The following is a 15008-nucleotide window of genomic DNA, read 5'->3' as shown; positions in this document are numbered from 1 at the left end:
GGGGCAGAAGGAGCAGTACTGCTCTCCAGGGCAGGCAACCATGAGGCAGTTGGGCCGTCACCTCACCCGCAGGCACAGTCCCATGGCTGGAAGCAGGCAGGCAGGGCACCCGGCAGGGCCGATGAGCATTGCGAAGGATGGCAATAAGCCATGTCTGAGATCAGTGCAGGAAATCAAACTGCCCAAGGCCAGGAGTATGGGCAGGCAGGCCTGAGGTGCTGCTGGGGCAGGGACCGAAGGCCCAGGCTGCACTGAACTGTCATCCTGGGCCTGTGAGGAGTGGAGCAGGCCCTGAGGGAGGCTGGCCTGTGCCAGGAAGGCTCATTACTGCACTGACGGCCCTGAGGCAGAAAAAAATCTTGCATGTATGTGTCTGATGGTCCTAATAGAGAATTTGTAAGAAGATAGCAGGTTGAAGCGTTATGGAGCCCATTTGCTCAGCTGGCAGGATTTCTCCTTCAGGTATACGTCTTTTTGACATATATATAGTCAGTCAGACAATCCAGCTTTTTTCCTTTTTTGTCACTCAAAGTCATTTGCTGAAATAGAGACTTGCCTTGCTTGCAAACAAAAATCTTTATTATTTTGAGAGAAAATTTCATTAAAAGTACATTAGTATATTTCCTTCAAAACAGACTTTTAACCGTGTACATTACTTACAGTTATCTAAATACAGTTTAACAAGCCTACCTTGAAATATCTGTTTCGCAAAATATTTGGTCATGAAATGTAGCATGATGAAAATGTTTGACAACTTTCTTTTCACCAATAGACATTACAAAATCATTGGAACTGAAATATACAGATTTCACATCTGCTTTACTTTTATTTGAGTTCAGAGATACAATGCAAATTTGAATCTCTTTAAGAATGCATGATTTTTATCTGTGTAAGTATTTATTAGTGGCTTACTCATAGATAAGATACATTTATAATATTTATTGCTTGTATATGAAGATGATTAAGCAAATAAACTCTAATGGATATTAGATCAAAATAAAAGCCATGCATTTTACCAGGTGTAAAGAACAGAGCACTGTCAGTTACAGGAATCAGGGTATTGATGGCAGACCACCGTATCCTACAGCAGTGCAGAAAGGGGAAGGGTTAAATTGTAGTTCTCAATTACTCCACACTTCTGTTTTGAAAATAAACATATTGGTCTTTCAGAGAAGAGCCTGCTTTACAGATTGTTGCTTAGAATTAGTCAAGAACTATCATTACTGAGAAAGCTGTCAAAAGGGCTGGATCAGGATCTGTTGACTCTGAAGATACATGTTGGGGAGATTCCTGATTCATAGCTTTTGCTGAGGCTCCTGAAGAAAGCAGAATTTACATTTGCTACTGAACTTAAACTGCTATCCTTATATTTTCCCCCTCCTGCAAACACCAAGAAAAGAATAGGAGTTTTTAAAGCAGGATTTGAGGAAGCAAGACAAGTTTTCTGTTAATTAACCAGGCAGGTCTTTAAATACCATTTTTATGAGGGAATGTTTTAAATTAACAAAACTGATTTCACCGAAAGTCAGAACATCACTGTGTCTTCACATTCTTATTTAAAATAAGTGGCTAATTGTATTTCTTTTTGACAAGGAAAACCTTTAAACATATGTATCAGAAGAAATATAGAATAAGTTTGAAAAATGAGTTACTCTAATTGGAAACATATTATTGGTAGTTATTCAAATGCAATTTTTCCTAACTGCTGTATGTGTATTGTAATTTCAACTATTCAATCAGTGACCCAGATTTACAAACACCCCTTTCTGTGTTTGGTATATCCATAATTTATGTTCTTGCTTGCTTCTGTCATTATGCTATGCAATGCTTCTGTCTTTCTTATAGCCTGAATCACATGGGCTGACTCAATCATTAATCTAAGCCATCCCACCCACCTGCAGAAGATGAATAGCTGCCAAAGCTTCTCCTTATATTAAGGTTTTAAACTTTGACCCTAGTTTAACAGCTCAACAAAAAAAAAAACAAGCCAAAAAGCCTTGTGCACCAGATTAGGAGGTACAATCCTATCTATCAACAATTAATGCTTTTCCTAAATTCCTCACCTTTGTCTTCCTAGCTTCATATGTCTACATTGATAGGCTACCTAAGACTGTCTGATGAACATTCTTGTCCCTATTGTGTTACTTCTACATGTAAAAGTACTGCCTTACTAGTAGCCAGGAAAACTTCTGCACTGTGACACATACAATAGTTACAAAAATAAAGATATTATTACATACAAATTCTGTAATAAAATTGATTGTCACTTGCATGTATAATATTTTTATCTTCACACTTGAACTACTTTGTCATATTTGGAATACTGTGTCAAGTTCTGGACTCCCCAGTACAAGAGAGATATGGAGTTTCTGGAGAGAGTCCAGCAAAAGACCACCAACATGAGTAATGGACTGGAGCATCTCTCATAATCAGAGACAAATACTGTATTATACTGTTCTCTCACTTTGACAACTATAGTTAAGTGTCTCTCAGTGTCTTTCATTCTGAACACTGATTTGAAAAACTAATTTTAATTCATGTTAGATTAAAAATCTAGCATTAAATTATTGCTACACAAGAGAAATTATTAAAAATATTACACAACTTTCTGTATACTTTTAACACAATAGGTAGGATAGCAAGATGGTACCAATGTATTTCGACCCTGAACTATTAAGAAAATCTTGCAAGAACATGTATTTTATGTACTGTGTACTGTTTATATTAGCAAAATATGCTATTATACATGTTCCTTTTGATTTTCTTAATGCTTCAGGGTCAAACAGTTGGTAGGGTGCAATGTGGATCACATTAAATTATAATAATTAGAGCTGCAGAAGTAATTGTATATTTTACCTATTAAAGGTGCAGAATTTTTCTTGTGTATCTGAGATTTAGAAAATTTTAAAATTCTAATTCTGTGGCAATTGTTTGTCATGTACAGTATATGTGTGGTGCTGATAACCATCCATTAAAATCTTCATTGTCATGTTATAGTCTTTATCCCAGTGGTTTATTCTATATGTACAGCGGTGTGGAAAATCTTATGAAAACAGACAACTGTTTATCTGTATATGTATCTTCCAACTGCTTTCAAAGAGGACAATTAATTTGCATGTATTTAAGAAAAATAGTGTAACAGACAGAAATGAAGATAATTAACATTCTCCATCAAAGGAATGGAAAACCTTATGAGGCCTGAAAAGTCTGTGTTTCTTTTCTTTTCTTTAGCAAAATTCAGACTGAGAAGGGCTATGACTGCTTTTTTAAATACATCATTGAGTAACCACTTAGGAGGAAAAAGAGCTTTAGAAGACGAAGCATATTGTTGGCATGAAAACAAATGTGTGAGCACTAACTAAGAATAAATTTATTCTAGAGACAAGGAAAAAAAAATCTCTAGTCATCAAGGAGGTGATTCTCTGGAACATTCCAAGAACAATACCTGGTGACCCAGCAGATCACTCCTCATCCTAAGTCTTGAGTTTTCATTCGTTTAAAACATTGTGGGCTGTGGTCTCCCAGCCCTCCCAAACAAACAGCTGTGGCTTCTTGGTACATTACCTAAATGTCACTTTAAAGAGTACAGAGGAATACAAAGGGAAAAGAATTCATGCAATACAAAAGGAAAACATATTTTTAGAATAACACTAAAGCTGAACACTTCATTTTCATGGATTTCCAACTACAGTTTTTCAAGCTTTTTAAGTATTTTGCTGGTTTGTCAAAGGTAATGTTGTCCTTGAGGATTTGTCCTGCAGTTTTATAGCTACTAGCTTTTCTTATTTACAACTGCATTAAGCAGGTTGCCTGATAGTAGCATAAATGGGTATGAAGCAGTGGTGATATTTAGTCATTCCTAATAAGAATGCTGGCTAGGAGATATGTGTTCCAAGGGGCCAAGAGAATTTAGATGAATTATGTTATGGAATACAGAGCATGGAAACCCCAAGCTATCAATTAAATTATCACCATTTCAGTGGAAAGAATTGTGGATTATCAACAAGATTAATTATTCTGAAATGTTAATGTTGAAATCTCTGGTAGACTATTAGGTGTTGTCTGTGTTACAGACAATTTTACTGGGACAAGGAATATGTTTGTGGGAAAGGGAGAGGTTTATCCTCCACGCTAGCACCAGCTTTTGACAGGGCTGCGTAGCTGTTTATGCCTATGTATCAGTAGCTGACACACCAGTATCTTCTTTATAAATAAACATTACTTATTGTAATCACCACTATTTATCTTTGGTTGTTTGGTTGCATATTTCTACATAAGAGGACATTTGGGCTCCAACAGGGTACTGAGAAGCAAAAAACCTAGGGATTGCCTGAGCTAAGGCAGCTGCATGTAAGGGCACTGCAATGTCTCGGTCACTTCATCGATTTAGGAAGGCACCAACAAATGACAAGAGTGGAGTTAGAGAACAGCTCGATGCAAAGCCACAACATCCCTCAACTCTTCACATAATCCAGGAAGGACAAAGGCTGTGTAAAAGCACCTTTGTGTTCCACCCACATACATTTCTGGCAAGAAATCTCAAAAGGATGTTAGCATCACTAGCTCGTTCTGTTGTACAGCATCTGCAAATTTCACTCCCTGGGGTTGTTGACTTAAAGAATAGTTTCCCCACCCCCCACCATCTACTTGTATTGTCAGATCTAGACATGTGCAATAAGCACTGTAGTTGCAATTCTTAACTTAATTGGCAGTCTTTCAAGTGCAATTATATCTAAAAGATTGGCCTTTAATCTTGCTACACTGCTACTTAAAATGCCTGATTTTTTTTTAATACACTGACCATATTCACTCACTTTAAATATCACTCTGACAGCTCTATACAACAAAAATCACTGGGTTTGAGAAGTTCATTCAATAAATGGTTTTAACATTTAGAGTAATACAAAGTAGATATTTTCCTTGTAAAAACTTAAATTGTTTGGTTCTTTCACCTAATTACCATGAAGCCAAGGAAAATAATGAACTGAAAATATACTTTGTCCTTTATCTAGCCCACTTTTGAAAATAGCTATTTTCTTTATTTTCAGCTAACTTTAATTTTCTCTAGGAAGATTATTTATTTCAGAGAACAAAGTTGCTGGGAAGGTCTCTCCCGGTTTTTTCCAACTGACAGCAAGACATAAAATATGGCTGCTTTTCATGGTCTTGCAGTTGCTGGCAGTCTCTGTACCTGGGCCAGATTAAGCATAAATACACTATCTCTATGTTTCTTGAGTCATATTTGCATCAGACATTCAGTTTTCTTTAAAAGAATAAAGAAGGACGCTTGCAGCCCTGTCCCGATCCAATGTCGGGGAAGGTTTCAATATGATCCCAAGAGCGAGATTAAGACACAAATGAGGTCAAATGCTGTATAGTCAAAAGAGCTTTTATTATCAAAAGTATCAAAAGTGGAAAATGGTGCTGATAGGATAGAATGGAAGAAAAGGTAGAAATTACGCAAGCAGTCAGGATAGGATTTCTAGTATAGTCACCACCACAGATCCAGCGGTGTCCCGTTGGTCCTCAGGCAAGCAGTCGGTGGTGGGAGTTGCAAGAACGGTCACCACCACGGATCCAGTGGTGTCCCATTAGTCCTCAATCTTCAATTCTTTAGTGGTGAAGAAGGCCCCCACAGCTTGTCTCTACAGGTTTTTACAGGGCATATTTCGATAATGTCATGCGCTGCAGGTTTTGTCTAACACAGGACCTTCGCATGAACAACACCAGATCAACTCCAGCCCTGTTTCCTCCCCTGGAAGCCTCAATGGTCTGGTAATCCTCCTTATGGACAGAGGAGTGTCCTGCTTAAACAGGCCATCTTAGAGACAAAGGGCTCGAGATAAGCAGTTCACAGTTCCTTGAGATGAGGGCCCAGTCCCTCACACCTAACAATCTTTGAGGCAAATGGTTCAGGATAACAATTCAGTCTCTTACAAGCCCTGAGTCAGAAGATTTTTTTTCACCCTAGAGAATGTATTTCGTCTAAACAGGTAGTTACAACTGGAAGACAATATTTTTAATGAGACCAAAGTATTCGGTTCCAATATTTAAAAAAATTAAGACTATAAATTGGAAAAAAAAGGCATTTTTACAGACCCAAGATATCCTTTAAACATTTTTTGATGTAGAGGTATAGTCTTATTTGGTTTTATTCATGAAAATATAAACAATGAAAATATTTCTGAAATTTCTAAAAAATTATAATTTTCTTTAACAGCTCAAAATAATTTGTATTACTAATACTCAGCTATGTCTACAGAAAGTCAAACTGCAGCAATTCTGCAAAGTGTAAACTGACACATTTGTCTCATGAGTATGTTAATTCCTCAACGTATTAGAATTCCTCAACCTATTACAGCATAGTACAAGCCTCTGTAAAACTCCAATAAACAGCTCCATAAGGAAGAAAAGAATAAAACCAAAATGAGTGACCTCCTTAAACAGCATGCTGATACTTCTCTGCCTTTGCAGGGTAGAGACAAGCATGTACACCAACAGTTGAGAAGAAAATTGAAAGTTCTTCAGAGATAAACAGATGTACGCCTGTGCAGGTGGTATGGTAAGTTTAATTTAACATTTCCAAATCTTCAGAAACTGAAAGAGAATTTATCTATTATCCACAAAGTTGTTGCAGTTTTGTTTTACCACCTTCTGTTCATCTTCTCTTTTCAAAGAGGCTTTATTCTGGCATTTTTGTCACACTGTGCGAGTGCAAGATTATTGTAATGGATGTGTTGCTTTTAAGCATGGGGAGAATGATAATTTTAGTGGACAGTACACATGACATAAGGGATCAGCAATAGAGGTTTGGTCTTGTGCAGGTTATTCTGCATGATCCAGCAAGTACTAAAAAATTCAGATTTAAAAGTGAAGCAGCCTGAGGGAGGGGGCAGAAGTGGTGGTTGGGGGGGGGAGAAAGAAAGAAAAAGAAATTTTCTAATTTGAAAGAGCATGACCATATAAGAATGAAAAGACTCTTAATTTGATAAAGGTGATTTATGAAGTGTTCTGAGAATAATAGCATCCTTCTAACGTACTAATTTTGTCTTCCAAATAATGTGTAGATTGATAAGCAAGAGATATGGAACCACTGGGTTTACTCCACATATTACCATTCCATTCTTTTTTAAATCTAATTGTTTAGGGATGTAATGAAACTGTGCTAATGGAGTACCACAATTAAAAATCAAAATATCACTTTCCAGTTCCATTTCATACACTACATTTGCTATGAAAGTCTTAACCTTTTTCTTCTTGTAATCTTATTTATTTCTCTTTCTGTGTTGTTTAAAGGAATTTATCCTAGGGCAGACTCTAGTCTGTTTCAAAGAGTCTACTGTTTCAGAGATTTTGACAGGAAAGTGGGAAAACTTAAGAAATAATAATAATAATAATGAAACATATCTGTTCATCTACCTGAGAGCTGGCAATACATGATTTTTCTGTGATCAAGTATGCTTGTTCTCAGAATTAAGTCTCTCTTGAAAAGCCATAGTCTTTCCTGAAAGCACTGATCACACTGGATTCTACAATTTAACCATATTTAGCCAGATCTCAGATATATAGAAACATTTCCTCATAATGATTCAAAGTATAATGCCATGTAATCCTATTATGATATCCATATGATCGAAGAATGAAACAGCCAAAAGGATAGGCTGACTTACTTGTAAATATCTTCAGCTAAGGTTAATATAGAACCTGTTCTTGAATGGTTTCCCAGAAAGTATCAAAAAGGCCTTGTTTTAAAATGTGAACTAGTCTAATACTATTTCACTCTTAATTGTCTTTCACTCTTTAATGTTCTTGTTGACATGTCAGCAAGAACAGACTTCACAGACCAGATGACATACATAGTATGACATAATGTCTTCAAGGCTTTAAGTCCTCTTAGACTTCATAAACTCAGAAACAACAGCTTAAATTTGTTAATGGTGAATTGTTTCATAGAAAACAGAAAGTGTTTTAGTTATCTGTAGTACAAAGAGTAAGATGTAAAGTGTAATATTTTTCTCTTCCTTTAAATACAAGCAAACTGAACAGATCAACTGAACGCATCAATTGTGATAACAAAAATTGATAAATTATTATCAGGTGACAAAGCATGCTAAGAACCAAAATATCTGGACAATGTTGTCAGTCTGGGGCACTTTGCTTCAAGTTTTCCAATATTTGACATGTTTCATAAGTGCTCGTCTGGAATCATGCTGTCATAAGAGTCTCTGGTTTTAAACTTTTTTATTTAGTGTAAAATAAGCTCTGAAGTTCTTATGATCATGAAAACAAGCTTGAAAATAGGACCATGAGGGATAAAAAATAGAAATTACTTTGAAAACAGAGGATAAATAAAAAGATCTAAACTTTTCTATCATTTTGAGTGCCATAAGAAGTAAAATATTTTCAAAAACTTAGGGACTTGCCTTACTATGTTGAGAACCAACTCAGTGATACGAATACTAGTAAACTTCTTGCTAAGTGACTCTTACAGACAGATAGGTTTGAGGTTCTGTTGAGCTTTTAAGAAAGGAGGCTGTCCAAAATATGTGGATCTTCAAAGCATCTCCCACCTCAATCCAGAGCTTCCAGTTCCAGTATTGAGCTTCCCTCTTTTCCTCTGTTCAGAAGCTAAGTTCAGCAGATCCAGGCAAAACTCAGAGGATGAGGGTCTGCATAGTTTTTCTCTAATCCTTTTCTATTTCATGAAACTTCTGAATGCAACAGCATCTAGTGAGGTGCTCTAGAATACTAAAGAGATGTAAAAGTTGACTGTGTTGAAGTTAGCAGCAAAAAAATGATCGTTTACTGAAGCAGGCTCAGAAGTGATTTCTCCTTGCTTTGCAATTAAGTGAGAAAAAGGATATTTCACAGATTAAAGTATATTGTGATCACTACACATATTATACTTTCCTGGATAGTGATGATGTTGATGATGATAAAATGGCCTTAAAAAGCAGGTTTGTTTAGTATTATTTGGGGAATACATTATTTAGATATTACTGCAATTTGTCATAGAATAGCATGTTCACTTCTAATTAAAAAAATGTCGTCAGCTTGGAAACTGTTTGAGCACTTTTAATCTAATGATGTTTTTGAGAACAAGAGAGGGCATCATTGAATATTTTTATTGTCAAAGTATTCAACCTGTCATATTTAAAAACACTTAGACTCCAGAGAGCATTTTACATATGCAATAACTGCTGTCATTGCTTCAGTTACTATTCAATTGTGTTTTATCAATAATCTTACGTAATATTTAGCTAAAATGCCAGTCCAAAGGTTACCCATAAAGAAATACAAAAAGATTTGCATAATAATTACTCATCAATTCAACAAAAGAGAAGAAACAATGAGTCTTTTAAAAACCTGAAAATTTCAATGAGGTTATAAATCCAAGTCTACTAACAATATACTTAATGTGTTTTCTTCCAAGGCTGCCCAAAATTCTTTTAAGAAGTCACAGTACAGTATACTCTTAAAAAATAAATCACCTGACCAGAGTAATTCCTTTCTTGTCTTGGGAGATTCTTTTAATTAATTAATAATGATAATAATCCATGGCTCTGTATTACTTTCCCTCCATGATTAATGAAGTGTTTCACAGGCATTATTAAATTAAATTTCCTAATACACTGAGAGATGAGTAAATACTATTATTTAAGCTACAACATACAGAAGAGAAGTTAGGTATGGAAAGGTTGAATAACTTGCTTAGCACAGTGTGAATAAGGATAAATATTAAGAAATTGGGAGTAACTCCCACCCCTAGAATTATAAGATGGGTTTAAAATTATGTTGTTTATATTTCTTAATGCTACTTTTCACTTGCTTTTGCTCCCCTGGATTTTGGCCTTCTGTTGTTTTTCTAATAGATCTTTTTAAAGGTTCCCCTCTACAACCATAGAGTCTAGAGATTTTTTTTTTCCTTAAACTAGACAGAGAAAGAGATAGATAAAATTCTCACATAAAAACTCATCCCCAGGGGCTTAGACTTCAAGCAGAGCAGCAAATAATTTGAGATTGAAACAAAAAAAACAAATAGAAAAAAACCCCAAACAAACCAAGAATCCAGTGCAGCAGAACTGAAAACAAATAATTTCTTAATTGTTTTTTTCCTTGGTTAGGTCCTAAAGGTGAGCTTTTACAGCCATACTCAGGTGCCTACAGAAGCAACTCGACTTTTGCCAGCTAATTATAAACGCAGTGGGCTTCCTTGAGTTAACTGGAATTTAATGCAGGCTCAGAACAATTGAGAACCCAGGACTTTTTTTAGGTATGTAATTAAAGGGTTCTGGGCTGAACTTTAGGTTCCAGATTTGAAAAATCTTAACCTCTGTCTCCTGAATTTTACTTTTGGCTTAATGGAACATTTTTCTTCTTCACATTTTTATTTATATTGCACTTGTCACAGTAGCAGATTAGGGCAAATTAAATTCCACAATAATTCATGAAAAGCTGTGAGTTCTATATTAAGATTAAGAGCAGTTGGTTCATGATAATAAAATATTTCCATGTTAACTGCATAGTCTAGGAAATGATGAAATTATTTTTGCAACAAAATTAACACTTTTGACACATACAGCACAGAAACCATGTTAAAGAATTTAAATAAAAAATGCTCTTCCTGAAGCTGTAGATGCTTTGTGAGACCTTTGTTTAAGCAATCCTTCTTAATGTTTTTTTTTTTTATTTCAGAATGTTCTCTAATTAAATTCACTTTCCTCTTCTGCAGTGTAAACAAAACACATATAAATTCAGCAGGTTCGTGGTAACACCTTTGGCAGAATTGCTTAGCATGATGATGTCCTTTAGCCTCAGTATTCCCTTCAGCCATATTTTTGTAAGTTCCTGTGAAATGCGGAACAGGTAGCTTAATATTTTTGACCTCCAGCAAAAGTTTGAATGGAAACTACACGAGCTCAAGCACAATTAAGCACTAATATAATTGTCTTCATAGAGCAGAAATAAATTGTACTTTCATTGTAATACTTCTCTTTTATACTTGAGAGAAAGGCCAAAAAGGGATAAGGAATGATTGCTTCAGTGACCATATAGATCAAATATGAACTTTAGCATGTAAGTAAGTACATATCTAAAGGATTGTGCTCTTTGATTTACTCCTGGGCCTAGCACTGTCATAAATATAAGGTCAGTCTCTTTTTCAGTGTCTGAACCAGCCATTACTTTTTACTTTATGAACTGTATACTCCATCTCTGTACTATACAGGACTAAACCTCATTTTTCTCTGTTTCCTAAATAATTGATACACAGCCATTATCACAACAGAACTCTTCCACAAAAGTGTTTTCCAATGCAGCCTCTCCATAAGCAATTTGACCTGCACTTGCAAAATAGTGAGGTAATTTGTAATCCATTGAGGCCATTTTCCCTTTTAAACTAAAATTATTTAAAGACAATATAATCCAGATAAAAGAAGCAACATCTGGTGGTAAAAAAAAATAACCTGTATATTATAAATAATTATAATTTCTTGAGATATATATTTTTAACTTGATTTCACCTGCAATAATATGCTGTACATAATGACAGTACAAGCTAGAATTCAACTCCTTTAATCAATATTTAAAGAAACTTTATGTAGGGATTTCATAGTTATCTTCTTGTGTTTGGGGGTTGGGTTTTGGTTTAGGGTTTTTTTGCATTTCAGGAACTTTTTGCAACTGCGTGATATTCCCAAGCCGTCTATTTGTTTCTTGGATGTATTTCTCAGTGGGGTCAGAGTTTTTGTTTAATGATTTTTATTTTTTTGTTAGGGACTATGTGGCAGTGAATAGCAAGCTGTATGGGTAAACTCAACTGAAAACCAAGAGGTTGTCAACAGGCAACCTTTCAAATAAATAGGGAAACAACACGCTTGACTGAGGGACCCTGGTCTGATCTTTTCCCCTTCCCATACAGTAACTATTGATTGTTTTTTCCTCTTTTTCTTCTTTCTCCACCTCTTTCCTTCTTCGTTGCTGTTGTTCCTTTGGTCATGTGTTTCTTCCTCTGTATCATTCCATGCTCTGTTCTCACATCTTACTTGCATTTGCAGAATTGTCTGCTTCCTCCAAGCTTGGTGATTTACCAGAAGGAATAGTGAAATATCATTATACCTCCATTTTTCAAATTATTGTAATTTCACTGCATAGGGCTCAAACAGACCTTCCTGTAATACTGTAAAATCACCATAAAACTTGCAAAATCACCTACTACACAGGCATGCATATGTAAGCGCAAAATGTCTTTCCAAGATATGCAGAGATGCATTCTGTATAATGACCTCAGACAACAGGATTAAGCAGTATAACTTTAACCTCTGTGAGTGGTACCATAAGGGAGATTTTAAAACTGAAATATTTAAGTGTCTTTAAAAGTCCCTAAACCATATTCTTACTATTCATACTGATAAGAATTCAAATAAGGATTTAGCTTTTAGCCATATATACATATATTTGTTTTTCTCGTTTATGTTAAAGGTTCTGCAGTAAAAATCAATGTGTGGAAGGGTAATACATGTAACAGCATCAATAACAATAATTCTTATATTCTGCTAAAGGCCAAACCACTGTCAAAATGGGATTTCATATAATGCTTTCATCTTCTTCCAGATAAAAAACTATCCATTTCATTTCTGTAGCACATTTATTGTCATTTGTTACAGCTCTGCTGCATGTGCTACTGATGCTGTTTAAGCATTATCTGTTACAAGAGTAACCTCATCAGCTATAATGGGATATATGTGCATATGCTGATAAACTATTTTATTGTGATTTAGCTATAATTTATTTCATCCAGCATAAAAGGAACAGGTAGAATATAGGACAATCTTACAGATGTATCAAGAGCCTGAACTAGATTTGCCAAAAGCTTATATATTTCTAAGTGCTTTTCCTTAAAAAAAGCTTTATCTATAGCCCTATTTTCCCTAGGGAGGGTAATATTTATGATTAACTGTCAATGTTTTTAGCATGGAGTTATGCACAGATGATTCAATCAAATAAACAACCTCACTGTCTTGGATGTTGTACAAATATACAAGGAAGACATACTGCAGTCCCATATAGCTTAAAATCTGAAGAAGTCTAGAAACAGACAGAGGCTGGAGAACAGACAGTTTAGTTAATCAAAACAGTTGGGATATAATGAATACAATTGGGATGTAATTAATAATTTTCTATTGGAATTTTTTTTTTCTTTGCATAATGTATCCATTTCTTTTGTCAATCCTTGATCAAGACTGATGGGGGAAAAACTGGTAATGGTAATAACAGATGGGCATGGCAATAACAGATATTGAGAAAAGAGGGAGAATAGAACAAAGTCTGGCAGCCAGAACTGGTCTGTTGCTGTATTTCAGTCCAGTTGTAGCTTATGTGCGCAGTAAATTTTTCTACTCCTATTACCATTGCTCTTCAGTGTTGCTAGAAAAACTCAAATTCTTTGAGATTCTGCTTTAATAATGTGGATAAATAAAGCAAAATCTGCTCCCAGTCCACTGGCTTTTACCTTTCCCAGAGTCTTTGTATACAGACAAATAAAGTTACCTCCCAAAGTGTCTAGATAGCAAGGAAATGTTTTTCATGACTACCTACTATCATTATGGAAGAAATCTGAGGTATTTAAGACTTCATATAAACTACAAAGAGTGGTTTCAACATGGTTTTTGTGGACAATGCAATTATTTGTTATATTCAACTATTGTTGACATTAAAAGAAATAGCCCTTATTCTCTTTCGTGTGATCAATATAAAAATATTACTACATCTCTTTTTCTATGACCTACAGCACATGCTCCTCACTCTGCAAACTTAATTAAGGTTCTCTCTAATGCCTGAATGCAACAAAAGCCATTCTGTGCAGTTCTTACAGTATACCAAGACAATAGCATAAAGGTACTCTTTCAGAAGTGCCAAACACAGTAATACTGGTCAGTTTAAGTCAAATTCTTAATCACTGCGTAAAGCCAGAATTTATATGTAGTCTGATTAGTCCTCCTGGATTACATGAATTGTTTAAAATGTGGCAAAAAAAACCCTCAAACTGAGAAGTTACACACAAGTAAAAGCCAAAAGTCTGTGATGTGTATATAATTTTACTTCTTTAAAAATGTTCTTAGTTTCACAGTGGTAACTCTAGCAGCCAATTCTGTGTCACAGAAAACAAGATAGGCCAGGAAATCAAAGACCACATTTCATTACTAAAGCATGAAGTATAGAAATTAAGATAGGTTAATTCGAATGTCTGCTTTTACTTGTTGACTTTTATGTAGTGGACATCTTGGAAACTTGTTGGAAGGATGTTAATGAGTGAGAGAATGTGATTCAAGGGAGCAAATTACTTAAGAATAACAGAACATTTCACAGGAGTGTTAGACTAACAGTCTCCATTAAAGATTTTTCTGAATTATTCCTACATAGCTTAACAGCATTTCTCAGTCATGCAGAGAAATTAGATTGCCCACTTCAAAACTGATCCACAAGCAAGAAAACTATGGCAGTCTTGTCATTTTCTACCACAGTATTTTCAGGATATCTATTACTTTCACAAAAGACTCGTATCTCTATAAACTCTATAACATCTGTCAACACCCTCTGTCAATATGGACAATATAATTTGCATATTAATATCCCACATCATGGCAGTATCATCACCTGTCTGAAATACCTACAAAAGTAAGACCAACCTTCAGATTTTCAATCCAAACATACTCAAGCAAATACTCCTCCAAAATTAACTCACGAATGTGCCATCAACAAGCAGTATTTTCTCTAAACAAATAACTGCAGCTGTGAACATGAAGATGGATTCATAGTGTGATAGTATCTTCATGAGTTCCCTGACTTGAGTACCAAAATTAGTCTGTATGTAAGATACATAGATGACATCTTAATAATATGCACTTAAAATTTGGAATTTCTCAATCCAGCAGAAACTCAGTAATTATGATTCCCCTATAGAACTGTTTCTTGAAGACTCTTAAAATAATGTGACCTTTCAAAATATC

The sequence above is a fragment of the Buteo buteo genome, chromosome 1 (assembly GCF_964188355.1).
Source record: "Buteo buteo chromosome 1, bButBut1.hap1.1, whole genome shotgun sequence".
Taxonomy (NCBI): domain Eukaryota; kingdom Metazoa; phylum Chordata; class Aves; order Accipitriformes; family Accipitridae; genus Buteo; species Buteo buteo.
This window is presented reverse-complemented; position numbering follows the sequence as displayed.